A 27,297-nucleotide genomic window follows, 5' to 3' on the forward strand; every position below is an offset into this window, starting at 1 on the left:
GCAGAGGGGACAGCCAGAACAAAAGTCCTAAAGCAGAAAGCAGCATTGGTGTGTTCAAAGAATGGGAAGAAGGCAAGAATGGTTTCAGAATAAGTCAGAGGGGACAGTGGTAGAAGATAGCTGAAGAGGTAGGCAGAAACCAGAGTCTTTAGGTCATGGTAAGGGAACCAACTCTGTAGGATTTTAAGAAGAGCTGGAATGAGAAGCAATGTGATCTGATTTACCTTTTAATCAGATATTGTTGGCAAATGTGTAAAGAGTGGTGTATGAGGGACTAGAGTATGCCATGTTCACTAACCTTGTGTGTGTTTTCCTGATCTTTAAATAGATCTTTCACTTCTAATAAGTTAATACAGTGGTGAAAAGAATCTTTGTTTTATCTTGTAAGATATAATGAAGTAATAACTAACCTTTTCCTATCATTTTTATCATAGAACCTTTGTACTCCTAACGTATTTAGCTTAGTCCTTCACTCAGGTGTACATTAGAACCCATTTGGTATATCAATTAAGACTTTTTTTGTTCCAAGCAACAGAAGATAACCTAAGGTTGGGAAAGCCTCAAGGTTCATTTGACTTAGTTGTATATGGCTGTGCACTGAGGAGGCATGGAGGGGAGTGTGCAGAGACAGTGTTGGTCCCCGTTACTGTGCCGATGGAAGTGCTCCAGTTCTCCAGATTCTTACCCAGGGCGCTTTCCAAGATGTTTGTGTTCATAATATCCTAACGCCCCTCAAGCATACTTCTTAAAATGTAGATAATTAGGAGTGCCAGTAAATAGTTCATTCATTCAACACTTACCTAATTCATACTGTTTGCCTATTATGTACACTGTAAGTCTAGTAAAAGTTAAATTTTGAGTATTCACATTATTGGTAGGGTAATAAATCATTGCAACCTTTTTGTAGGGCAGTTTGATAATATGTATCAGAATTGTGACGCACATAATCCTTGACACAGCAGTTTTATTGCGGAGTGTTTATTTGACAAATGAGCAAGTTTGAAACATGTATGTATGTACATATGTGTACATGTATATAGTAAAAACACTAAAACGTTACTATTTATCATTAATAGTGATCCATTTGTGTGACACACACACATACATGCATACACACAAACATACACACATGCATACATTTTATGGTGGTGTGGAGATACATTGACTGTAACCCAAAAGTGGTAGAGGGATGACATAAATTTTGTTGCGTACCTTTCTGTAATGTTTGTATTTTTTTTTAATCACATGTAAAATCTAAAATTTCATGAGGCAGTATAACAAAATGGGCGCTGGCTGCCATTTCTTAACTGTAACCTTGTGCAAGTTTGCTAAAAGTCTCTGTACTTCAGTCTCTGTACTTATTTCTAAAATAGGAATACTAATTGTATCTGCCTCATAGGACTATTAAAAGAATTGGATAAGCTAGTACACATAAAGCTCATGAGACAGTACCTGACAAAGAAGAAGTAGTCAATAAATGTTAGCCACATTTATTATAATTCTAAAGGAGATATGGGTGACTTTCTGTTGGTTATGTTAAATATGAGTTCTGAGCCTTTGGAAGGTGATCTGCAAGTAATTTCTTTAATTACCTTAAGTAAGCCCTTTACTTTTCTGAGGCGTGACCTTCAAATACTGATATCAAGTGGGTTGTTACATAGTCTTTTGGAAAATCTTTTTGGACTGATTTTAAAAGAATTCACTGTATAGATTGGAATGACTGTGTGGTAGTCCTGATAGATGGTAAATAAGTCAAAATAACCCATCTGATTGTGCAGCAGCCTCGTTACTTTGGATGCTAGCTATGGCCAAAATATTATTTTCATCATGGATATAAAGGTATCATTGACTTGTTTATAAAGACATCCTGGGAAAAAGATTTAAAGCTATTTTGACATTAAAAAGAGCTTATATTTAATAACAGTTTACATACCCTGATATATTTTAGTGTACTTACGACAGATTTTTCACATGATACTTATCTTGCAATTTTTGGAAGCACTGGAACTCAAGATGTACTTTAGTGAATTTTATTATTAGAAAAAAATACAGGGTTCCTGTGAAGATTGAATTAGATTGCTTAAACTTACAATTTAATACATAATAAATGTTAAATAAGTGTTACTTCTCATTTATAATCTTGGATAAAATGGAAACATAGTCTCGAGAAAATTGTTGAAAAGCCAATTTGAAAGTATACAGAGCATAGAGATTACATTGGTCTTCATAGTCTGATTTATTGCAATGTATTCACGATTCTGTAGCATGAATAAATCTCTTATAACTTTAGGAAAAAATATTAGAATTCAAGATATATTGTAGTGATTTTATTAGATTAAAAAATATAGTAGGTTTATATGGTAATCTAAGCTCTGTAATTGCTAATGTTAATATTTCTATTTTACTTTCCATATGGATAAAATAATCTTACCCAGTATCTCACTGTATGCTCCCTAGACCACTTGCATTAGAAATACTGGGAATACTTCTTTGAAATATGCATACCTGGGTATCCAGGTTTACCTAATCAACTTCACTTCACAGATTCTGTCTCATTAAATCTGGAGCCCCAGAATCAATCAATCAATCTCTCTCTCTCTCTCTCTCTCTCTCTCTCTCTCTCTCTTTTTAAGGTTAAACAAGAAAATGTATATGAAGACTTTTAAGCTCTTTGGAATGATAGTACTAATTAAACTAGGTCCCGACCTCATTACTGTTTCTAATGCATTACTGTTTCTAATTCAGATTCTCTAGTTTTATGGGTTAAATATCATGCTATTGTAAATTCTAGGGTTTACTCAGTACAGGAGTACAGAAAAGGGGGCCCTTACTTCCACTGCTGTATTCCTCTTGTCTTCCAGACCAAAAGTAGGGAATGTTAAGGGGATGTTATTTAATTCAGTTTAGGTAAGTTCAGTTATCATCAGTCAGTATTGTTAAAACCAGAGCTGGACAGTAGTTAATGTGGTAAAAGATTTTATTCAGGAACTATTGCAATGGAGAAAAGAGACCGTAGTGTAGAACTGGGCTCAATTCTAAATACAGTAAAGAAAGCTAAGGATTTATAGCCAAGGATAAAGGTGGATAGTGTAGATAGAAAATTACTAAAAGGAGACATCAAGGGTAAAGGGATTCTTGCTAAAACCGGTTTAATAGGAAGGACTCTTGCTGGATGGGCCAGGGTGATCATATGTCGAGGGTGGAGGGATTCATACTAAGTGGACTTACCAGGATCCTTGGTGCTACTGAACTAGACTGCAGGCTTAAGGATAAGGCCCAAGGAGGAGACGCAGTGGAAGGGGGCTCAGAGGAGACTGACAAAGGTTAGTTAAGGAGAGAGTCTTTGTCAGTATGTATATTTTGAGCATCTGAAAAATCAACATGTATGATCAAATAAAGAATTCTTTCGAAATATTTACACACACTAGATTTGCAGTGTAATTAAACCGTTTTTTAGGTTTTATAAGAACTTAAGAGTTTGCATATAAGAAAATAACTATTCTAATTACATTCATAATTGAATGGAAGTCACTCATACAGAGTGGCGCTATTGTTTATAGTGTTGTAGTATTTATTTATAGTAAGATTATTTATAGCAGCTGTAGTATTGCCATATATATATATGTGTGTGTGTGTATATATATATATGTGTGTGTGTGTGTGTGTGTGTGTGTGTGTGTGTGTGTGTGTGTGTATATACATATATATATTTCATTGAAATATAGTTGTTCTGTCTCCATACCTCTACTCAACCACTACCAGGGAAAGTTTGCAAAAATGCCACAATGTTCCTTAATGGAGAAGGGTCGAAATAACAAATTATTTACATTTTTTCTTATGAAATGGTTCTGTTTCTGTCAGGTTAGATGATTTGTATATGGAGACTTTCTCACACAAAAAAATTATGCCTTATTAAAGCAACTGAATTTGACACTTGGAAGAGCAGTTTATTAGTATGTTTGGCTTCAAGTAACAAAATGCACAAGCAGTGGTGATTTTGTGTGATTGAAACAAGTGTAAAGAGCCCAGAGGTCCACCTTTTGAGCCTCCTCATCCATTCCTCAAGTGTAAGAACCACAAATATAATGGAAGTAAATGGGCTTTGCTCTTAAACTAAGTTGAATCTCAGCATTACCTCTTTCTGGTTGTGTTATATGAAGTATGTTAGTTAATTTATGCTGTCTTTGGTTTCCTTCACACACTTACCTTCCCACAGTTGCTGTTAAAATTTAAGTGCAATACCTATACACTTTTTTGGATTGTACTTTTTTTCTAAGTTTATGCACCTTCTCCAACACACACACATTCACACACGAAGGAAAGGAAAAAAAAAGAGGGAGATCAAATTTGTGACTATAATACTATCGTAAAATCTTCACCTATGTGAAATGCTCATGGACAGTGTTTCTCGTTGTGTGGCCCCTAGACTGCTTGTATTAGAAATACTGGGAGTGGGGCACCTGGGTGGGTAGCTCAGTCAGTTGAGCATCTGACTTTTGGCTTTGGCTCAGGTCATGATCTCATGGTTTCGGGAGTTGGAACCCAGCGTTGGGCTCTGTGCTCACAGCACAGAGCATGCTTGGGATTCTCTCCCTCTCTCTCTCTACCCCTCCCCAACTTTGCTGTCTCTGTCTCTCTCAAAATAAATAAATAAACTTTAAGAGAGAGAGAGAGAGAGAGAGAGAGAGGAAGAAAGAACGAAAGAAGGAAGGAAGGAAGGAAGGAAGGAAGGAAGGAAGGAAGGAAGGAAGGAAAGAGAAATAAGTAAATAAATAAATAAATACCAGGAGTGCTTCTTTGAAAAATGCAAATTCCTGAGTATCCAAATTTACCCAATCAATCTCACTTCACAGATTGTCTCATTAAATCTGGAGCCCAAGAAACTCTATTTTTAGCAATATATTTTGCTCACTGAAGTTTGAGAACCACTACTCTGAGGAGTTACTTTAGATACTTGTTTTATTCTAGTACTAAGAGTTTATCCCTTCAGATCACTAAAAAAAAAACAAAACATTTTGGAAGAACATCTTTTTAAAATGAGTAAGTTACTTATATACTGAATTTAATCTGACCTTTTCTTTATGACTTAGAGTTGTTATCATGAACATGAAAATGAACTAGTCTATAATATATCTTTGGTAACCTAATGAAGATGTAGCAGTTTGCTTCTACACCATGTGTCCAAACCATCATAGTTTTTCTGTTCTCTCCTTTAATCACAGACTTTCTTGTCAGTTTTCTCTTCTCTGATTTTACCTATTACAGTTCTTCATCCCCTTATAGTTTGAACTTAATGATGTGGACTTAGAAATCCTATCTCTAAACCTGTTGACCTGATTGTGGAATTTACAAAGATGTTCTTTTTATGTGCTATTTTGGTGAGATTCTACAGAGTTAAGGGAGTTTCTGGACCCACATACTGACATTTTAGGGTCTAACTTGACTTAGCCAAGTCTGTGCAAGGTTGTAAGAAACCATGATGGTACTTTTCAACAGAGCTGTGCTTTTTCGGTACCATATTAAAAGAAGTCTTTCTTTATAAACTTTGCTCAGTTTCCCATTTACTTATCTTTCTTGAAATGATCATTACCTCCTACGATGTATTTTTTTTTCATTTGAGGACTAATATTTTCTAGAGGAAAATAGAGTCTTCCTAGGAAAATTATAGCATATGCTACAAATGAGGATAATTCCCAGGAAGATCTTTCTATAATTTTCCTGAGAAATGGTTATTAGTAGGCCTCATCTGTGTAAAAAATTCCTAGTATGTGTTCTTTTCTTTGATGTACAATTTAATTGGTAAGCTAATGAGCTGGCCCACTAGTTTCTTTTTCTATCTTACTAGTTATTTTGTTAGGGTCTCAATCATAGAAAGCAGAGTTGTCCCAGCTAGTCTAAACAGAAAGATGTTTAGTGAAGGGTTATGATAGCTTTCAGAATCTCCAGGAGAGCCTGAAGAATGCAACCAGGAACTCGTACCTCCCTATAATCGTAAAGGAACACCACTGCCTCTATCACAATAGCCCCAAAGGAACCAGATGTCTTGACCTTAGTGTTTGCCAGAAAATGCAAACTTTCCACTTATCGCATTCTCTTACTTTGTCACTGAAGGCATGGGAGGATAGGCACATCCTGTTGGTAAAAACTTAGGTCATATATCTGTACCTTAACTCAAGGCAATTTGAGAAATGTAGATTTTTGGCTTTCCAGCCATAGTAGTATAGGAACACAAATTGGAACAAGTTGAGTAAACCAGCTTATAGTGTTTGTCAGAGTGGTCTTCACATTGTGCTTGGGCTTAATAGTTTCATACTTTCTACTCTTTTAATGAATGACACATCCAGTCAGAGTTAGATTCAGGAAAAAAGTCCCCATTTAGTGAGTATTCGTAAGCTGTGTGAATACATCAGTGATGCCTTAGTGCATTTAAACGGCAAGTCTTTCAATATTTCTTATAGGTCTTTTCAGTAATGTGAGTGGTGTTAACTAATAACTGATAATTTATTCTTTTATATTATTCTTTATGTACTTCTCACTGCTACTCTGGTGCTTGGGGCTTAAAAATTGGTCTCTAGGGTGATGGGTATTAAGGCGCTTGGAATGAGCACTGAGTGTTATATGTTAGGTGATGAATCACAGAATTCTACTCCTGAAACTAATATTACACTGTACATTAACTAACTTGAATTTAAATAAAAACTTGAAAGCACACAAAAAAATTGATCTCTATTGGTGATCTGAAGTATTTCATAGTTTAACAGTTGATGCAATTTTACCAATCTAATTAGCACAAATATAGTTTTGTAGATGATTTTACTTTATAATTAAAGTAACTTTTAAACTGTTTATCACAGTACAAATTCTTTTTAGTGATTATATTATAATGATTTATTATTAGGATGGTGGTAATATAAGTGCTGAAGTGAATTTCTTTAAAAGTAACCCTTTTGAAGTCATCCCAAAGGTGATGTTAACATTTTTCTACTTCTACATTTGCCTTCGTTCATGAACTATAGGTCCAAACATTTTATTTTTTTCTATTAAATATTTAATAATATTTTTATATTGACACTTTAATTCTTTAAAAAATTTTTCTAATGTTTATTTATTTTGGAGAGAGAGAGAGAGAGAGAGCAGGAATGCGCAGAGAGATAGGGAGAACCAGAATCTGAAGCAGATTCCAGCTCTGAGCTGTCAGCACAGAGCCTGACATGGGGTTTGAACTCACAAACCACAAGATCATGACCTGAGCTGAAGTACAATGCTTAACCAGCTGAGCCACTCAGGCACCCCAATACTTTAATTCTCTTAATACCAGTATACCATATAAAAGTTTTGGCAATTCATGTTATTTTTGATGTGTTTAATTATCAGAATGTTCTAATTATTATAGTCGATTTTTTTTTGGTGTTGTTACAGTTGACACACAATGTCACATTAGTTTGAAGTATACAGCATAGTGACTTGACAAGTCTATATGTTATGCTGTGGTCACAAGTGTAGTAGCTACCATCTGTCACCATACAACATTATTACAGTACCATTGACTATATTCCCTGTGCTGTATCTTTTATCCCTATGACTTATTCATTCCATAACTGGAAGCCTGTGTCTCCCACTCCCCTTCACCCACTGTTACCCACCCTTCTACTCCTCCCTTTTGGCAGCCATCAGTTTGTTTTCCGTATTTATGGGTCCACTTCTGCTTTTTGTTTGTTTATTCACTTGTTTTGTGTTTTAGATTCTACAGATCAATGAAATCCTATGATATTTGTCTTTTTCTGACTTATTTCACTTAGCATAATACTCTCTAGGTCCATCCATGTTGTTGTAAATGACAAGATCTTATTTTTTTGAGAATAACAACTCAAGCAACACTTGAGTTGCTTCGGTTTCTCGGCCATTGTAAATGATGCTTCAGTGAACATAGGGGTACATATATCTTTTTAAATTAGTGTTTTTATTTCGTTTGGGTAAATACCCAATAGTGGAATTACTGGATCATGTGATATTTCTATTTAGTTATTAGAGTTGAAATAAAATATGGTTTATATCTTTAGAAAGATACATCATACATATCATTGATACATCATACATATAATTGATTTATTTTTAGTTTTTTTCCAGTGTGCATTTATGTATATTGTATGTATGCTTGAATGCTATTATTAGAAAACAAACTGAAAGTAATTTTATTAATCATTAACTCAAGGAGTTAGAAGAACAAGTAAATATAAAAGAAATAATAGGGGTGCTGGGTGGTTCAGTCAGTTAAGCGTCCAGCTCTTGATTTCAACTCTGGTCATGATCTCACGGTGGTGACATCGAACCCCACATTCCAGCTCTGTGCTGGGTGTGGAGCCTGCTTAAGAGTCTCCCTCCCTCTCCCAATGCCCCTCTCTGCCTGTATGCACACATGCACTTCCTCTCTCTCTTTCTCTCAAAAACAAAAACAAAAAATTAAAGGCAGAAATGAGTAAAAGCAAAAAAAAAATTATTGATAGTGAAGACACAAACAAGTTTATTGGAAAGACTAAGAGAATAGAAACATCTTCGAAAGGAATGATCAAAGTAAAAAAGAGAGGAGAGAGGAGAGATAAGTAATATGTATAACACACACATAAAATAAGAAATGAAGGGGCACCTGGGTGGCTTAGTTGGTTAAGCATCCAACTTTTTTAATTTTTTTGTTTATTTTTGAGAGAGAGAGCATGGGGAGGGGCAGAGAAAGAGGGGGTTGGAGGATCTGATGTGGGTGCAGTGCTGACAGCAGACAGCCCACTGCGGGGCTCAAACTCATGAACCATGAGATCATGACCTGAGCCAAAGTCCGATGCTTAACCGAATGCGCCACCCTGGTGCCCCGCAGCGTCCGACTCTTGATTTCAAGTCATGATCTCACAGTTTGTGGGTTTGAGCCCCCAGTCGGGCTCGACACAATGAACACGGAACCTGCTTGGAATTCTCTCTCTCCCGCTCCTCCCACTCCACTTTCTCTCTCTCTCTTTCTCAAAAATAAATAAATAAACTTAAAAAAAATGAAACGAAATAGTCACTGATAATGTTTTCTTATTATAAGAGATTATAGTATTGAGCTTTATGGCAAAACAACTTAAAAAAACTAGAGGAAATGAGGTTGCCTGGCTGGCTCATTCAGTAGAACATTTGACTCTTGATCCTCAGGGTTGTGAGTTCTAGCCTCACACTGGTCACAGAGATTACTTTAAAAAAATAATAATTAAAAGCACACCTTAAAAAAAAACAACCAGAGGATGTGGAAGAAAACAAACTGTAAAATTGACTCAAACAAACATAAAAATATGACTAGCCCCGTTACCATAGAAATCAAAGATCCCTAAGAGTCAGCAGGCACAGATGATTTTGCAGGCAAGTTTTGCTAAACGTTTAAGTAATGATAATAGTAATAATAGATAATGTTTATTTAGCTCTTTCTATGTTCCAGACAATATTAAGCACTTTACATGTGTGAGCAAATTTAGTTTTCAGAGAAATTTAAGTGGATAGTCAACAGCTTCTGTTGTGAAAACTTTCAAGGAGGACAAGCTTTCTGCTTTGTTGCATTCCTATTCCTTTGTTGAAGAGTTTTAACTGTCAATATTCTAATTTACGTGGGTGGAAATCTGCCCTTGTTTTGTTCCCACCCATTACTCCTCGTGCTGCCTTTTAGCTGTATGACATAAATGAACCTCTCTTTCCCATGGCAGTCCTTTATATCCCAGAAAACTACCATCAGATCTCATTTTCTCTCGCTTAAGGAACTTCATTTAAGACCTTTCCAATATCAAGATGGGCCTACCTCTGTGTTATTTCCTTTTTTTCTATCAAAATAGACATGACATTATTTTGGAATTACTTTTCCTTCTGACCCCTTATTGAGTCTTAGTGTTTTTCCCTTTTTAAAAATTTTATATCAACTAGTTCATATCTGTATTTTGCCACTGTCTAGTCCTGTAGTCCTCCTAATTTCCTGTATGATTTTGCAAAGACTGCTAGTAGTAATTTCATGTTCCTATTCTTGTGTTCTTTTAGAAACCAAATGTCAGTTGTGTGGGCCTGTGTTTTGAATGTTTTTTAACTCATAACTTAGATTTCATTAATTCTTAGCAATATCTTTTCTACCTTTTTTAGTTTAAATATATTTTCATTTATGGAGAAGATTAAAGGAAATTAAGGGTTGAGTAATTGTTCTATGTCTCTTGGTTGGAGGCTGGATGTTGTTAAGCATGGCAAACTTTGTGGTGTCCATTATACTTGCGTTCAAGCCCTGACTCTGCCACTTACTAGCTGTATGACTTGATCAAGTCACTTACCTACTCTGAGCATGTTTGCTTATCTGTATTACTATTATCATTTTTATTATTTCTGCCTCACAGAGTATTGTATGGATTGGAGAAGATATTATGTATGTCAAGAACATAGAGTTTAGGTCATAGCAGCTGATTCATAAGTGGAAGCTTATAACAAAATCATTTGTTATCTTTCTTATGCGCTGGATCTGGCTTTCCCTTGTCCATCTTTTTATTCTAAAAATATCCCAACAATCCTTTGTACTGTCTTAGAAATAGCTCTTCTCAGCTTGGGTTCTATTCTTCCTTGACAATATAATTGAAGGGTTTTCCACTCTTCATCTTTGATTATGTCCTCTCTTTGTGTATTTCTTTTTTGGACACAGATCTGTCTTTATCAGAAAATTCCTGCTATGGCCATGTTTCTTTCTTTATATTTTACATACATTTGTGAATATATAAATTACTTATTAATTTTTAGCCTATACTCTCAATCTGTATTCCCTCTTAGAATTACTCATCAGTGGCTCATAGCTTCTGTTCTATTCTCTGCTTTTTTTTTTTTTTTCCTAAGAAATCTGCTTCCCTAAACTATGAAGTGTAGAGTTGATCAGTATTCATGTTAGAGTGGTGGCCCACTAAACCAGGGACACCTAGGATCTGGGGTGGAGAAGGCAATTTAGTAAGATGCAGTCTGGTAGCAATCACTAAGTGGAGGCCTAAACAGACCCTAAATATTAGGATGATCAGCTATAGGTAATTGTGTGTCACAGGAAGGAGGTGGAACCTATTAATCCAAGGAAAGGGAATCTAGGAGCAGATGACAGGCAAAGTTCTAAGAGGGCAGGTGGTCAACATCAAGAAAGATGTTTAACAAGGACAACACATCATAAAGTAGTTTTTGGCAGATCTTTATGGAATGAAGGTTTAGATAAATCTGTAATGTGGCAGAATTAAGGCTCAGAATTCTAGGCCCAAAAGAACTGATAGTGCCATATTGGTCAAGAGCTAGGCTCTTGGACAAAGAACCAGGTTAAAATTCCACACTCATTAATTTGTAAGCTGTATATCTGGATAGATTAACTCTTTTTGAGCCTATTTTTCTGTAAATGTACAGTAAGAATAATAAAACCTTAGGACTGAGAGTGGTACAGAAATGTTTGCAGTTTCTCTAATGTGCCTAGCACTTACTGATATAAAATGTAAGTATGATTTGACAGTTACTTTTTAAATATTATTATTCTTACTATCATTAAGCTCTGTAGCATTCAATACCATATCGTGGATACAATCCTCAATATTTAAAAATGCCTCAAAGAAAATATACATTTATTTGTCATAATATTACATTGGCTAGCTTAATTTCCTTTGAATGAAATTATATCATCTTACTGTGGTCAATTCACATTTATTTGAAACTTCAGTTAATAGTATATCTTTGTTTAAATTAATAGATAAAAATTTTGGTACATTAAATCTTTCAAAATGTTCAGTGTATATAATTGGAGAAAATAGTAAAAGAATCCTAACAGGTGGAAAGTTGACAATCATTTGCTTAATAATCTCTGATACCCTTTTTAGCTGCTGTGTGGTGGTTCTAAGAGTTATGTATCATTTTCCTCTTTTTTTCTTTTACGATTTTTAAGTAATCTCTATACCCAACATAGTATTCAAACTGACAACCCTGAGATACAGAGTTGCACACTTTTCTGACTGAGCCAGCCAGGAACCCCAGACGTCACTTAAAACATGGCAAATACCATGGAGGTTACAGGGAAAAAAAACAACAACAACAAAAAAAACTCCTTTGTCCATGCCTCCTGTGACCTTCCCCAGAAAACTCACAACAATTTTATGCCATAGTTCCTAGAAAGGCTATGTTTATGCCTAATTGGCTCTATCTCTCCGCTTGCTTTTCTGCCTACTTCCTGTGGAATGTAAGCAGGTTTAAAAGTGTCAAGTGTTGAATGTAAGAATTAAATAGTATCAGTCATCAGGAATACTGCTCAGTCACAAAGCATCATGAAAGGCATATAAGTAAATATCCATGATTCAAAAGAAATCCTCTTAGTGACTCTCCAAACAGGAAGTAAATGATAGTATGGGATAATAGAAAGCTTAGCACAGAATATATATTCCCATTATAATAACAGAACTTATTATAATGCTAAACCATATTTTTCTTATTATAGAAAATTATGTGCCCAAATTGATGCATTCAGCCCGCCAAAAGTAATAAACATGTGGCATGACAGAATGCTCCCTCTCTGATGAACATTTTAAACACCAGAGGGCAGAATGTTCCAGAGGACATTTTCTTTATTATAAATACATCATCTTGTCATTTATTCTTTCATGTCACTGGCTGCATTAAAAATAGAGATATGATCATTTTGGAATTGTCTACGTGTATGAATGGTTTGTTTTGTTTAGACAACATAATGAACAATGTTCTCATATGTACCATTGTTGGTTCAGCATCTAGATTTTCTCTCCCTTTCTAGGTTAAAGTCTATATTTCTGGCTTCTAAAGTGATTATATTTTTTAAAAGTTATGTATACATCTGTGTCATTTAGTGAATTTCATAAATTCACATTCATTTAATGAATTAAGTAAAGTGAGAGGAAGGAGATTTGATATGTATATCTTGTAGCTCAATATGCTCTTTTGTGTTCTATTTATCAATAAAAAAAAAATCCTGAAAGAGCCACCTGCAAGCTTAATGATCCTTTTAAAATGTTGAGAATATAATTTAGAAGTAGCATCCCACATTTGGGAAATTTTTTCAGGGATTAGGTAATAAAGTCAACATATCAAGTAAAAACTGTGTTTAATGAAAATTATCCTCAGAAGTCCTTTAAATATCATTCATGCATTCATTAAGTAAATACTGCTTTTCATATGTCCAACCTGCCAGCTTATCTTACTCTCCTTTTGACCACCGGGTGAATAGTTGTCTTATGTGTAGAGGCCACATTATATGATATTTAGGAATGCATTACTTTCTCTTCTCTTAGTCACAATTTTACTGTTGCAAATTGAAGTTATAATCTGGAGCATTAGCAATTCCTAGTAAAGGAAAAACTCCACATTAGAAATCTGGCCAAAACTTGAATTGCTGTAACAAGAAGGATGGATACGTTCTTACTTCTATGAAAATAGTAATTTCGTGTATTCACCTCTTCATAAGTATTACCCTACCTTTAAACACTGTGAAGTTCAATTCTGATGATTACTTCTTAGAGAAAGCTTATACAGGGGGAAGATTGGAGAAAGAATAAAAATAAAAACAATAGAAAATTCTGTAAGTTTTAGAATGGTTTACCTAAATTCAGCACAAGGGAGTTAAAAATTAGTAGCCAATGAAATAGCTTAGCCCCTTAAATCTCTCTCTACTTGTACCATCAATTAAGCCCATTTTTACAAAAACAGAACCTATGTATTTTGTCTTTTAAAGTACCTCAACTATATCCTCTTCCTGATTAGCTAATACAGAGCATTAGCAACATTAAAATGAATGTCAATGGAAAAATGATTATTTGTCAAAGTTTGCATTTTTTAAACATAATTATTCTGGAATCCATCTAATGCATGGATCAGCCCAACTTGATTTGGGACAGATGTGAACCTGCCCTCTTTTTCCTAAAGGTATTGAGTTCTTGGTATTCTAAAAGTAACAACTAAAGAGAATTTCCCTCAAAAGTAACCATTGTGCCAAGACAATATTTGATTTTAAAACTTTACTAGAGAGAAGAGGTTAGACAGAACTGAGGTATGCTCTCTGTGGAATTTTCAAATCTAACATAAATGCTTACTTTTAGGTTTGACCTATAGTTTTCTAGTTAGGTGAGGTGAAAGTAATTAAAAGTCATTAGAAACAAGTTTCTCACTTTGCATGTTCTTTAGTATTGTCATTCTATAGAAATTACTTATACTACTTTATCTCCAACTTATAATTTTCTTAAGACAATTATTATTAGTCATGTATTGGAATTACTTTTACATGATTATCTTAAATAATCCTTTAACATTAGTCCACAGCATTTCTGTTTACTATTTAGTATCTCTGTAATTCTATTTATTTTTATTTTTTATTTTTTAAATTTTAGAGCACAAGTGGGGTAGAGGGGCAGAGGAAGAGAGAGAGAGAATCTTAAGCAGTCTCCATGCTCAACATGGAGCCTGATGTAGGGCTCAATCCCTTGATCCCGGGATCATGACCTGAGCCAAAATCAAGAGTCAGATGCTCAACCAACTGTAAAGTAGGTACCCCATGTTTACTGGAATTTTAAAATGAAATGACTCCTTGCAAAAAATATGTGCAGTGTGGTGAGACCAAATATTCAATCAAACATGAAAACTAGCCAGAAATATATTTATTTACTCTTTCTGGCCATTTTCTGCCTATTGACTTCTGTAGAAATCTATTTTCTATTTTATCTTCACTGTTTTGCTTAATTAGGTATTTTTAAATAAGATAACAGATTTTTAGAATTTCAAGGCTTTACATTACATTATTTTATTTCTACCATTGCTTTAGAAAGAAGTAGAAAATATGTTATTATTCAAATTGTACTGCTGATGAGTTTGAGGATTGGAATTAAGGACTTACCAAGCAACTAAGCATTATTACAACTACAATCAGAACACTAGTCAAGTGTGTGTCCTTTCTATTAAACTGTAGTCCTTTTCATTTACATTTCACTGAGGTTATCATCATTTATGAAGATGAACACATCATAAATCTATAACTAACAAATATGTAATTATACCAGAATTATTATTACAGTGGCAGTACTGCCCACATAAGAGAACAATGTTATAAGTGATTTACCTAATTGTTTTGCTTTATTTTGTTTCTGAACATTTCATTATATATGCAGTGCTAGGAGAGAAGCATACTATGATACAGAACACTTGCATGTAGAATTCCCCTATCTAAATAGATGGATAGCACCAGTGGCTCATGTTCCAGAAGCCTACTGAAAGTTGGCTCAGAGCCATCTAGAGTACTGCAGAGGGAGTACCATTGCCACTGCTCAATTCATGCACTGATACTGTCCCTAGTTCTCTCTTCTCCTGTGTTTCTTTTTTGACACTGTCCTGCTGTCCACTGGAAGGGAAGGAACTCTTCTGGATTCCTGGAAGGCAAGGAAAAACTGATGAGAAAGGTTCTCCAGGCCTAGTAGGGGAAGGCCTTCAGAAGCATAGAATGGAACAGTAACCCTGTCTCTCCAGTGAGTGACACAAGGAATTTCCTTGATCATAAGTAAAGGCTATGGGCATTTTCAGGGAAGTTAGTGTCTTTTGAATCTTTATGCTTCTAGAAGGAATACAGGAGGTGGTTTGCCTGTCTTTGAAAATGATACCGTTGCTACTATATCAGTCAGTTGATGGTTCTCTAGTTTTGGTGTATCTGAAACTTACCCTCTGAATGAAAGACATTTAATCAGTTTTTTAATATCTCTGTTTAAAAATAAATTTTCTGGGGGCGCCTGGGTGGCGCAGTCGGTTAAGCGTCCGACTTCAGCCAGGTCACGATCTCGCGGTCCGCGAGTTCGAGCCCCGCGTCAGGCTCTGGGCTGATGGCTCAGAGCCTGGAGCCTGTTTCCGATTCTGTGTCTCCCTCTCTCTCTGCCCCTCCCCCGTTCATGCTCTGTCTCTCTCTGTCCCCCCCAAAAAATAAATAAACGTTGAAAAAAAAAATAAATTTTCTGCTATCACATTCTTGACAGTTCTTTACTTATCACTGTCTTAATTTTTCCATTTAACCCAATAAATTATGAAGATACCACAGGCACATATTAGCTTGCTAAAGTGTTACTAATCTTTTTCGTTACCTCAGGATGTGGTTGTTTTGTTAGTGTCTACTTAGTTACTGTATTTTGTAATATTTATTCACACAGCTGATTTAGGAATTCAGAACAGTGAAATCTGAGGAGGAATCTGAGGAGGAGGAGTTTATAGCTTTAAGGCACGAGGAGCTTACAGCTTTTTAATATAAATTGTTCCCAGAATCCATGTCACAGCTCCTTATATGGTGCTGCTTTTTTCTTCTCGGTTGCTATGACAACAGCAGCACTGCACCATTCATCAGCTCTGGACCTGGGCTGCATTGCTAGCCCTCCGTGTTACTCCTGAATGTTAAGAACATCCGTGAATCATTCACTATGTTAATGCTGCGCCATTAGAAACCTAAGAACCAGTCCTTCCAGCAGTTTGCTCTACCAGGAGGGTAAACTAAACTGCGCCACAGAGGAAAAATTACATAAAAGCATCTTTTTCTCCTAAGGGAATCATACAGTCTATCTCTGCTGCAGTATTCTGAAAGGATAAGCTTCTGTCAGGCGATCTAATGAAAAGAACTCATCTGTAATCTTTTTTGAAATCATTAGCTGTTCAAAACAAGTATCACATTGCATCTCTGGATATAAAAAGAAGCAGGTGATGTTGTTAGGGGTTCTAAGCTCCTTTGGGAGCATCACTTGTGCTTTGGGACCATAATCAACATCTGCTGTAAGAAGTATCACCTGTAACGCGCAGTAAGTTCTGGGCAGTGTGAAGAACTGGCTGGGGAAGATTTAAAGTGTGGATCATCCACTGATATGTCAGATCTGATAACAGCATGACCAGTGAGTAAGAAGAAGCCTTTCAGGTTTGCAGGAGAAAAAGCTATATAGTATTGACTAATGAGGAAGAAAAACTAAAGCCTGTGAGTATGATGAGTAGAGTATTTGTGTGTTACATGGATTTCTGAGCTGTAAGGCCTACTTTGAGCTTTGTAGGAAAAGAAACGCAACCTAAGAGAATTTGACAGTTAGTTTATAGGAAGCCATTAAATGTCATTAGGCACATTTATTTAATTTTTAATTGTGTGTTCTTTTATTCTGTGTGTGTATGAATCTGTTAAAATAGTTTTCATATTTTAAAAATAATATTTCATTGTGAAGAAAGATACTAATTTTTTAATGTAAATGTGATGGTCAAGTTGCTTTTTTTTTTTGTTAGATTGTGATTCTAGCATAGATTTCTACTTCTTATTGCAATATACTTACAAGTAAAATACATTTTTAAAACGTGACAGTATGGGAACCTAGAATTGTTTAAGCCTGCTTATTTCATTATCAGAATGCTTACGAATGGATGTTCTTGTACAGTGTAAGGATTTTTTTTTAAACTTGACATTATTGCTGTTATTTTATTTATAGTGTCTGTTTTTCCAATTGAGAAAGGTAAATTATTTATCATTCTTGTATTTTTAGACCAGTTAGTAATTATCAATTTAAGGCAGATTGAATTTTTAGATTGAATTTTCTCACAAGACTCTTGTTTTCTGGCTCTTAATTATTTTCTCTTTTTAGTTCTTCAGCTAGCCATGGTAACTTAGAAATGTACTAAAAGTAGGAACTTTGGTTTTTCAAAATTAGAATATTTAGACTGATCTTCAGCCACTTCACAAAAGAAAAAGGCATTTCATCTGGGCTTATACTTTTAGTTAGTTATCTTCCTTAATTGATCTTCTTAAATGCATGTTGTTCAGAGAAGATATATTTTAGGGACATAACTGGGTTCCTTTAATTTGCTCAATGCGAGGGTGGGGGGAGATTTTGTTTCTTTGTTGTTACTACATTTTAATTATAATCCTTCTTCCATTTTTGAGATTTTTGCCTGTAGGTCTATACATATGACTTTGCCCAGCACTTAAGAAATAGGGAGAATTAATATATTAAAGAATAATGAAGGTACTAATCATTTACATGTACTGTCATATCTGTCTTTAATAAAAGGGTTTTACTTTTATTTGAAAGCATATATTTAATAGATTAAGTAAATTGAATATTCACATTTTACCCATTGTCGTGTAAGAAGATAGGAATTTTAAATTTTGTGTATAGTTAGTAACTGTGTATGTTGCAAGCTGACACTCTTTTATGACTAGTTTATCCCCACAAACATATATATACAAATGATTTTGTGTCCCATTATCTCTGAAACCATAATTCTTATTAATCGTAACAATGACTAATTTGGGCACTTTTTAATAAGGATAGTATTTCTAATATTTATTTATTGTAAGGTAATCTTTCTTAGCATATCCTGTGATTTTTTTTTCTGTTTGGGGCCTTGCCCGGTGGATATATTCCTGAAAGATTGCATATAAACATGTTTGTTTATAAATTGTCTAAATTAAAATCTGTCCCCGAAGCTCCCTATTTTGAGAGATTCTGCAGTAGGTTAATTTGGTGAATCTGTATTATCGTATACTAAGTTTTCTTAAGTGAGAGCCATCTGATTTTTTTCAGTATATAAAGATTCAAATTACAGATTTAACTAGCAGCATTCTATGAAAAAAATTAAGCCTCATGCTATGTAATTTATAGTTTAACCCCTCATTTTAAAAATCTTTGGTTTACTTTTTGAAATCCTTTAAGGTCTTTTCAGTATTATTCATATAACAGATAACTGGCTAAAGTCTTAATTGGCAGTAGATACTGCTTTTATTTGGGAGGAAATGTGCTAGGAAATAATGTATAAAGCTTACAAGAGGCTTAAGAGTCCTCCCTAGTTGCCGTTAACTAAAACTTACACATGTCTTTCTGATAACACTTGTGAATATCTAGAAATTCATTAGTACCACAAATAATGTTTTACAAGGAAATAGGTGCTTCATTTATGTCAGGATCTACATTAAAACTTAAAATCTCACGTTGGTGATAAATTAATTTAGAAGAATGATTCCTAGTTATTTTTTTCTCATGGGAATCAGTCATAATGTTTCTATGATAAGTTGTGTCTTCTTTATCACTCTAACATTCTATGTATAGTAAGACATTTTAACCACTTGTAAGTGTTGCAGCTTAGGACATGTCAACCTCTCTGAAGCTTCCCTTTTATAAATTTAATGAAATAATGCCTTTTCGCAATGTCATTATAGGCAGTAAGAAAGACAATATATGTAAAGGATTTAGTATAGGACTTAGCACAAAGGAAACATTTTCTGAGTAATGCTCTTCTCTACCCGTCCTCTCCACTGACCTACTTCAGTGGTTCTTGGACTTTTCCTTGGGAGTACCTTTAGGACAGAGGAATTTGAATGCATACCAGAGGTGTGTGGGATGTAGCCTAAAGGAGCTTCCAAAAGCAAATGTGGAAATTTCCTGATAGTCTCATATTTTTCTTTTAAAATAATCTACATTCTACATTTTTTACACTTGATCTTAGCCAAAAGGCCGAGAAGCGATACATTCTACATTTTTTAATCATAAAACATGTTTTCCAAAAAAAAAATCTTTGAGTAAAATTCCTTCTTCGGGAAAATATGTCTTATTTTCTCCTATTAACATGCATACCCCAGCATATTGCTACCTATCTCTATGAATTTCTAAATGTAAGACATACCACTTAGATCTCTTGGTCTGGATATCATTTTTAGGAAATGAAGATCCTGACATGAGAGGCATATATTTCCCTGAAGAAATAGATTGAGAATCAATAGGTAGGGATGAAAATGAATCTGGTTAAAGCTGAAAACTTACTCAATTCAAAAGAGTGAGTAGTGAGATGGAGCTGGTCAAGCTATAGTGAGATGAGAAAGGAATACCTTCAAGTAAGAAATAAAGAAAAATGATAATGGAAAAACTAATAGTTTATCATTTTTAAAGCTATGAGAAGTCCTGCAATAAAGGAACCTAGTTAACTGTTTAATCTAGCACCTCTAAAACTTAATTTGCCAACAGACCCCTTTTTTCTTACACAACTCCCACAAAATCATGACAAGTATTCCAAGGAGCACACTTAGGGACATAAATGACTAAAGGAAGTTATGTCATTTAGAAGGAAAGAAGAGTGGGTGACTGTACAGAACAAAGCTTGGCAGCAATCATTTTGGCACTGCAGAAGATTATGGAAAAGCTACATTTTAACTCAAATACCCCCACCCAAAGTCTGCTTTAATATTTTTAAAAATCCTATTTTTTTTAAAGGGAGGAAAGATTATCATGTGGATTAGAAAGTGGAGTGATAAAGTGACTTGAGTAAAACTTGAAGCAAGAGTATACAGGACACATTCAACTGGTAAATAACATTAGTTTGTCTGGAACAGAGGTTTCACAGAGGATGCTGTGGAAGAGAATACCAGGACTGGATTGGGGAGGTTTTTGGGGCAATGGTAAGCTAAGATGGTAGCCATGGAAAAGGTATATGGAGAGGAAGGTTTTAAGGAATAAGCAAATTGGTGACTGGCCAGTTACAGGATCCAGGAATATGGAAGATCTGTCAAAGATGATGCCAAGACTTTAAGAATGAGACTTGATGTTCTCATTAATAGGAACAGAGAGATTAAGGCAACTGGTTTTGAGGCACCGTGAGTGAGTTTGAGGTGGTAACAAGATATCAGAGTAGAAATGTGGTTGCAACACTTGAAAAAGAAGTAAGATTTTAAGATATAAATGTGTAAGTTATACTTTAAGAGTAGGTAAAAATTTCTTGAAAATGAGAGAACCCATAAACAGAACAGGTGGGAAATGAGTACTTCATGAGCATTTAACAGGCATTTCACTTTAATTCACTTGATTTTTTCAGTAGCAGTTTAAATTTTTATGGCTCTGATCTTACAGATGAAGAAAGCAAGACCTAATCAGGTTAACCGGTAAGCAATTTAAGCATAAGAGATCAGGATTCCAACTTAGGTCTTTCTCTAACTTCTGTACCTCCTCTCAGGGGTGAAGAAGAAAATCTTAAGGAATATCCACTTAAGGGAGTGAAAGGGGAAAACCCATGTCAAAAGAAGGATGAGATGAATTAAGGGAGAGTCTGAAAGATACTGGGAGAACCAAGGTGGTAAAACTGTTATGGAAGCCGAAGTTTGCGGGGGTTTTAGAGAATACTTAATCACCATTTTCATTCGCTTAGAAGTCAGGAATATGAATTCATACGGGACCATGAATCTGTTGTTGTTAAGTGATTGTGCTTTTGGTTTTCCGGAACCTTAGTCCAGTCTCTTAGCTGCAGTGATCTACATTAGGCAAACAGTATTCTATTTCTTTAAAGAGGAGAAAGGGAGGGAGGCCACCTAAAGCAGGTGAGAGTAGAGAGGGGAGAAGGAAGCACCTAGCGAGTTATCCACAGCCAAGTACACTTCTTGGAGTTCAGTTGGTTTTTTGTGTCTGTAATATATAGTTAGAAATAGGACTCTTCAAGACGTTTGAAGATAAAATAAGTTTCTCTTCATTTAACATCATCCCAATAAATTTCCCATTTTTATTTTAACATAATTTAAGTTATCCCTAAAGCAAGATGACTATCTTACATTAATTCCTGCAATATGATGTAGTAGTTCATATTCTACCACCTACTGGCTTTGTGATATTGGGTATGTTCTGTAACCTCTCTGTGTTTCAGTTTCTTCATCTGTGAAATAAGTAGAACAGTTCCCTCAGGGTTTGTCAGGATTCGATGTGTTTTTACGGGCAAATTGCTTTCACAACAGCATTGTGAAAACTTACCATAGGGTTCATGGTAAGTTACTGAATAATAATAATAATTGATGACAATGTCACTTACTGGCCATTGCAACACCCTGTTTATTTCTTCCTGTACCTATCTTTACTTTTCCTGTTTTTCCTTTGGTGATAAGGGAAAGTGTTTTTACTTTTTCTTGTTAAGTTATTAAAGCGAGCAGAGAGTAATTAAAGCTCTGATCAGAATGTTTAAAGCATGCCTAGATTTAGAAAACATCTCGCAGTCAATAGCGGTGGGTACTAGTGAGGACTTTTCTCTGGAACGCTGTTACAGTAATCATTAATGTTCCAAGTATTTCAGTGTGAATTTGTGTTACTTCCAGTAGAAATTGGTTTCACAGTCAAACTAAAACAATCCATAAGTGTATAATTTCCTTTACCTTGTTTAAAAGAATCCCCTTCCCCGACAATATGAATAAACAAGTATATTGTCATAATTATATAATGAGAAGCTTAGAATTACGGCAAAATTATACATTCAGTGCAGAGTGGGCTTTTCATGTTAGCATTTGTTACAAATATAAGTTTTTAATTATTTAGCAGTGTTGGTTAGCATAAATGGCTGTATAACATAGTGTGTGGACTCTGTAACTAGACTGCCTGGATTTGAATCCTGAATGACACTTACTAGTTCTGTGCCCTTGGGCAAGTAATTTAACCTCTCTGTGCCTCAGCTTCCTCATCTGTAAAAAAACAGGTAATAATAGTATCTACTTCATACAGTTGTTGTGAGAATTAAATGAGTAAAATACTTTGAATGGTTTCAGATCATAATTGTCCAGTTGTTGTTAACTTTTATTGTGATTTAGTATGTGTGTGATGTAGGTCTTGTCTCCTTACAAGGCAGAAACCATATTTATCCTGTTTATTATTATATTACCAGTTGTTAGCACAGTGCCTGGAACATAGTAGATGTTCAATAAACATTTGTTGAATAAATCAGTGGAACATTCTGAGCTTACCTAGGACTTCAGTAATACTAGCTTGAATTCAGCTAAGCCGGCCAAAGCAGATAACCTGTGTATAATATTAAATATTTTGTTCACTAAGATTTTATTGAAGTGAAGTCTTGAAAATGCCTGACTCACCATTTTATTTATTGATCAGACTTATTAAACACTTTTAAACTGAGGCTAGAATTAAGTATGGCAAATCAGGCTCCTTCTCCCCTCTCTGAGGCTCAAGAATCTCTGAAAATATTATAGTACCTAGAAGAGGAAGAAATAGCTTTATGCCAATTTTGACTTGGTTTAAGAATTTCTTACTGAAAAGTTGCTCTGATGTATGAGGTCAGCCTACCTAAGCTCAAGGCTAGGGGCATACTGTGGTTCTACGTCTCTCCTTTTTAAGTACCGGAAAAGGTCAGATTTAGTTTGGCAAAACTGAGATTAAAAATTACCATTATTTTCTTGTACCCACACCTAGGTTTTCTCTATTGTGTTGGGGAATTCTTTTTATTGTACCCAAATGTCTAGTGTTTTCTACTCTTCCTCTTTCTGGGGATAAGTCATTGCCTAAAGGAACAGTTTTTGTAGCTATTTTAATATCTAGACTATTTAGCTTAGATTATTTTATTTTTTAATGTTTATTTATTTTGAGAGAGAGAGAGAGAGAGAGAGAGACAGAGCATGAACAGGGGAGGGGCAGAGAGAGAGGGAGACATCGAATCTGAAGCAAGCAGGCTCCAGGCTCCCAGCATCAGGCTCTGTGCTGAACTCACAAACCATGAGATCATGACCTGAGCCATGGTTAGACACTTAACCGACTGAACCATTCATGTGCCCCCAGTTTAGATTATTTAAATTATGAACTACCTCTTCTACTTCTAACTTAATTTTAATTTTATTCTAATTTTAATTATATAATTTTTCCCAAGTTATGCCTTGGGTTTTGAAAAGACTTTTTTTTTTTTTTGGTCAATGTTAATCTATCTGAAGTAGTTTTGTTTTATATTTTTAGTATTGCTTTTGACATTTTAATTGTCCAATAGTTTATTGTTAAGAATGTAGTCAGTAAAGTACCAGGTATTATATGGAGATGTTGAATCACTAAGTTGTACATGTGAAGCTAATATCGCACTGTGTCTTAACTGGTATTTAAATAAAAACTTTAAAAAATTGTAGTCAGAACATCAGATAACTCCCTTTTATGGAAATCTCTTCATGTTTTAGTGTGGTACCCCATCACTGTTTAGGTCATCACTGTTTTTTTAATTATGGACACTGGCTCTTATCAGTTACCATAGTGGATTGGCAGGATTTTATACTCTGTGTTTTATTTGCAGATATAAATCTTGATAATTGGCGCTTTGCAGGCATCTTGATATCTGAAGATATTCAGTTAGACTTCTGAATCCAATCTTACATTATCTGCGTTCTGCATGTAACTGCCCTAGGCAGGATGGCTTAGCTCTACTAGTAACAGTAGAAGCTTTCTTAACTGACCTTCCCTTAACTACTTGCAGGATTAATTAATGTTCTCCATTCCCCTTTAGACACCTACTGACTGTTGTTAGGATGAGGTGGATATTACAGGCAGATGGCCACCTTCTTACTTACCCAGTTACTTCTGTTACCTTATGGTGGCATGTGCTTACTTAAGGGCAGTTAAATTAATGATATTATAACTAAATTTTTATATATTAGCTAATGAAATATGAATGCAACAAAGAGGGCATTTATAATGGGTAACGTTTTAGGAAAACTATGTTAAAAATTTTGGAAAAAATCAATTAAAATGTCAACAAAGGTAATTCGATTTTAAAAAATGCTGTAATGAATTAGGATAAAAACACTGAGGGGGATAAGATTGATGGTTTTTAAGGGTGCAAACTTGTAATGAGTAGTAAATAAGCCATAGAAATCTAATTACAATATAATGAATATCAACAGTGATTTATAATTATATGTGATAAATATTGCTGTATCAGCATTTTATTATATAGAAATATATCAAAGCAACATGCTATATACTTTAAATTCATACAGTGTTACATGCCAAATTTATTCAATTAAAAACATTTTAAAAATCTATCTATACTTAAGTTGTCTAAATTTGTTTTATTTTAAAGACGGGCGTCTAGGTGGCTCCGTCGGTTGGGCGTCTGACTTTAGCTCAGGTCACGATCTTGCGGTTTGTGGGTTCGAGCCCCGCATCGGTCTCTGTGCTGACAGCTCAGAGCCTGGAGCCTGCTTCGGCTCCAGGGAGTCTCCTTCTCTCTTTGCCCCTACCCCGCTCAAGTTTTGTCTCTGTCTCTCTCAAAAATAAACAAACATTAAAAAAAAAATTTTTTTTAAAGAAAATGAATAGACTCTACATTTTACAATAGTTTATCCAGAAAGACAAATTGGAATTCATATTCAAACAGAAAGGCCTTAGCTTTATATCAGAAGTTTGGTGAATAAATGTACATTTATATTTTAAGTTAAAGAGTTTCATACATATATCATTTTTTGTCTTTCCCCACTTCTTCCAAAAGGTTTTTAAACTGATCAACTGCTAACTAGTTGCTTTCAGTATAGGATAGGAGGGCTTCTAGTGTATATTACCATCATGTTTTTTCCATAGTCCTTTTTTGAAAAGAGAATCCATAGGAATCATAGGATTTGAGAGAATCCATAGATTAGTATGGAATAGGCCTTGTTTAATCTGTATAGAACTTAGGTCCAAATTTAATTGTGAATGGGGATTTGTGTTTAGTAACATGTCACCCCTATCCATTGAGCCTAAATGCCCTCTATCAAACTAGACAGTCGTGTAAAAAGAGTACTCTGTTCCTTGGGGTCGAGGTGCATACCTAAGGTAGTTTACAGAAGTGGTTAAATTCCTGGACCTTGTAGTAAGACATATAAAGTTCATTTTCGAGCATTACCACTCATCGGCTGTGGGACTTTTTATGTTATTCCTACTCTTCCAGTTTCCATTTCATTGTTCATAAAATGTGCATAATAAGAGTTACTGCCTCATAAGAAAGTTATGAGGATAAGCAAACAATGTATGTCAAGTGCTTAGCGTTGTGTGGCCTATAGTGAGCATGGAATATTACCTACGCTATGCCATTAGTATATGCTCACAGTTAGACCTACAAACTTTTAAGTGATCTTTATTACTAATACTGTGAGTAATTTTGAAAACTCTTATAAAAACTGTGATAGAGCTACTAAACCTGAAGTAGACCTATGTACAGAAACACATAACAACTAAGAACAAGAGAGTTAGCTTTGTATCTGCCTGTTGTCATTAGTACAGTTAAATTGAAAAAATATAGTCACCACCTTCTATTTCCCTTATAGTAATACTGTTATATGTCTACACAGTTATAAAATAGGAAATACAATTAGGAAAGCTATTTATATTTCTCCTTCAATATTTAGGTTGTTTCTTTCATCTTTTTTTTAAGTTTATTTATTTATTTTGAGAGAGAGAGAGCAGGGGAGGGGCAGAGAGAAAGAGAGAGAATCCCAAGCAGGGTCCGTGCTGTCAGCATAGAGCCCAGTGAGGAGCTCTATTTCATAAAATGTGATATCATGACCTGAGCCGAAATCAAGATTCAGATGCTTAACCAGCTGAACTACCCAGGTGCCCCAGTTGTTTCTTTCATCTTAACCATTTTATATTTCTTATTTAGGTAGCACCATAAAAAGATTTATTATCTTTCGTTAGCTGTTTTTTAATTCCTGTCTTAAAAGGAGTCAGTATTGACAATTACTTTATAAATCTATTAATTCACTGTTTACATTTCAGGGGACATGGCCTGACCTAATTTATAATTTGAATCTATATAATAATAAAATGTTTTATTGTGGATATTATTACCAAGCAATTCTACATATATTTATAAAGAGCAAAATATTTTTTTTCTTGCCATGAGGCTTCCCTGAGAATTTGAAGCTCTGATTTAGTACATTTGAAATTGTATTAAAACTCCAAATTTAGAACTACTTGTTGTAATATATATATACCTCCCTGCAGCCTACACTAAGATGCACAAACTCCACTAAAATCTATGAATAATTAATAATCAGTTTCTTTTTTAGAAATCTAAAAACAAAACAGATTAACTTTTTATTCCTTCACAGTTGTGGGAAAATGAATTTAGCAAAGTTTACAATTTAGACAGCATCAACAAAGAGTAAGCTTCAGGGAATTAAAGCTGAGAAACATGGAGCAGATCAGAAGACACAAAATACTGATTGGAATTTAAAATCCCAGGAGAGGTTTTCAAGAAATGTGACTAAATAGAATTTACTTAAAACAGCTCTAACCAAACTGCTAAGGAATATGTTGTGTTATAGCAGTAGGAATATAAGACTGATTCTCCACTGTGCTTTTTGAGCTCATAGCACAATTTGACAAAGTAGAATGTTTAAAAGCAAGAAGAATGTAATTACTGCTACATAATGTGCAGATTAAAATTGATCATAATAGAGATCTAGACTAAAAAGATTGCTGCTAAGTCTGTGGCAATAAT

At 34.7% G+C, this 27,297-nt stretch overlaps 1 protein-coding gene and 1 pseudogene across 8 annotated transcripts in view; one reads left to right on the plus strand and one right to left on the minus strand.

Annotated features, from left to right (window-relative positions):
* The window catches only part of TANC2 (tetratricopeptide repeat, ankyrin repeat and coiled-coil containing 2), a 325,771-nt gene that overhangs the window by 102,467 nt on the left and 196,007 nt on the right, over window positions 1-27,297 (plus strand). The window contains exon 1 of one of the 8 annotated variants that reach the window (XM_045489395.1): window positions 16,128-17,020. The exons of the other annotated variants lie outside the window; for them this stretch is intronic. The gene's annotated coding sequence lies outside the window, so the exon portion shown is untranslated. Of the gene's footprint in view, window positions 1-16,127; window positions 17,021-27,297 lie in introns of those variants that run through there. 8 annotated transcript variants of the gene reach the window in all.
* Window positions 19,373-19,550, minus strand: LOC123604781 (annotated as a pseudogene).

The sequence above is a fragment of the Leopardus geoffroyi genome, chromosome E1, assembly GCF_018350155.1.
Source record: "Leopardus geoffroyi isolate Oge1 chromosome E1, O.geoffroyi_Oge1_pat1.0, whole genome shotgun sequence".
Classification (NCBI taxonomy): domain Eukaryota; kingdom Metazoa; phylum Chordata; class Mammalia; order Carnivora; family Felidae; genus Leopardus; species Leopardus geoffroyi.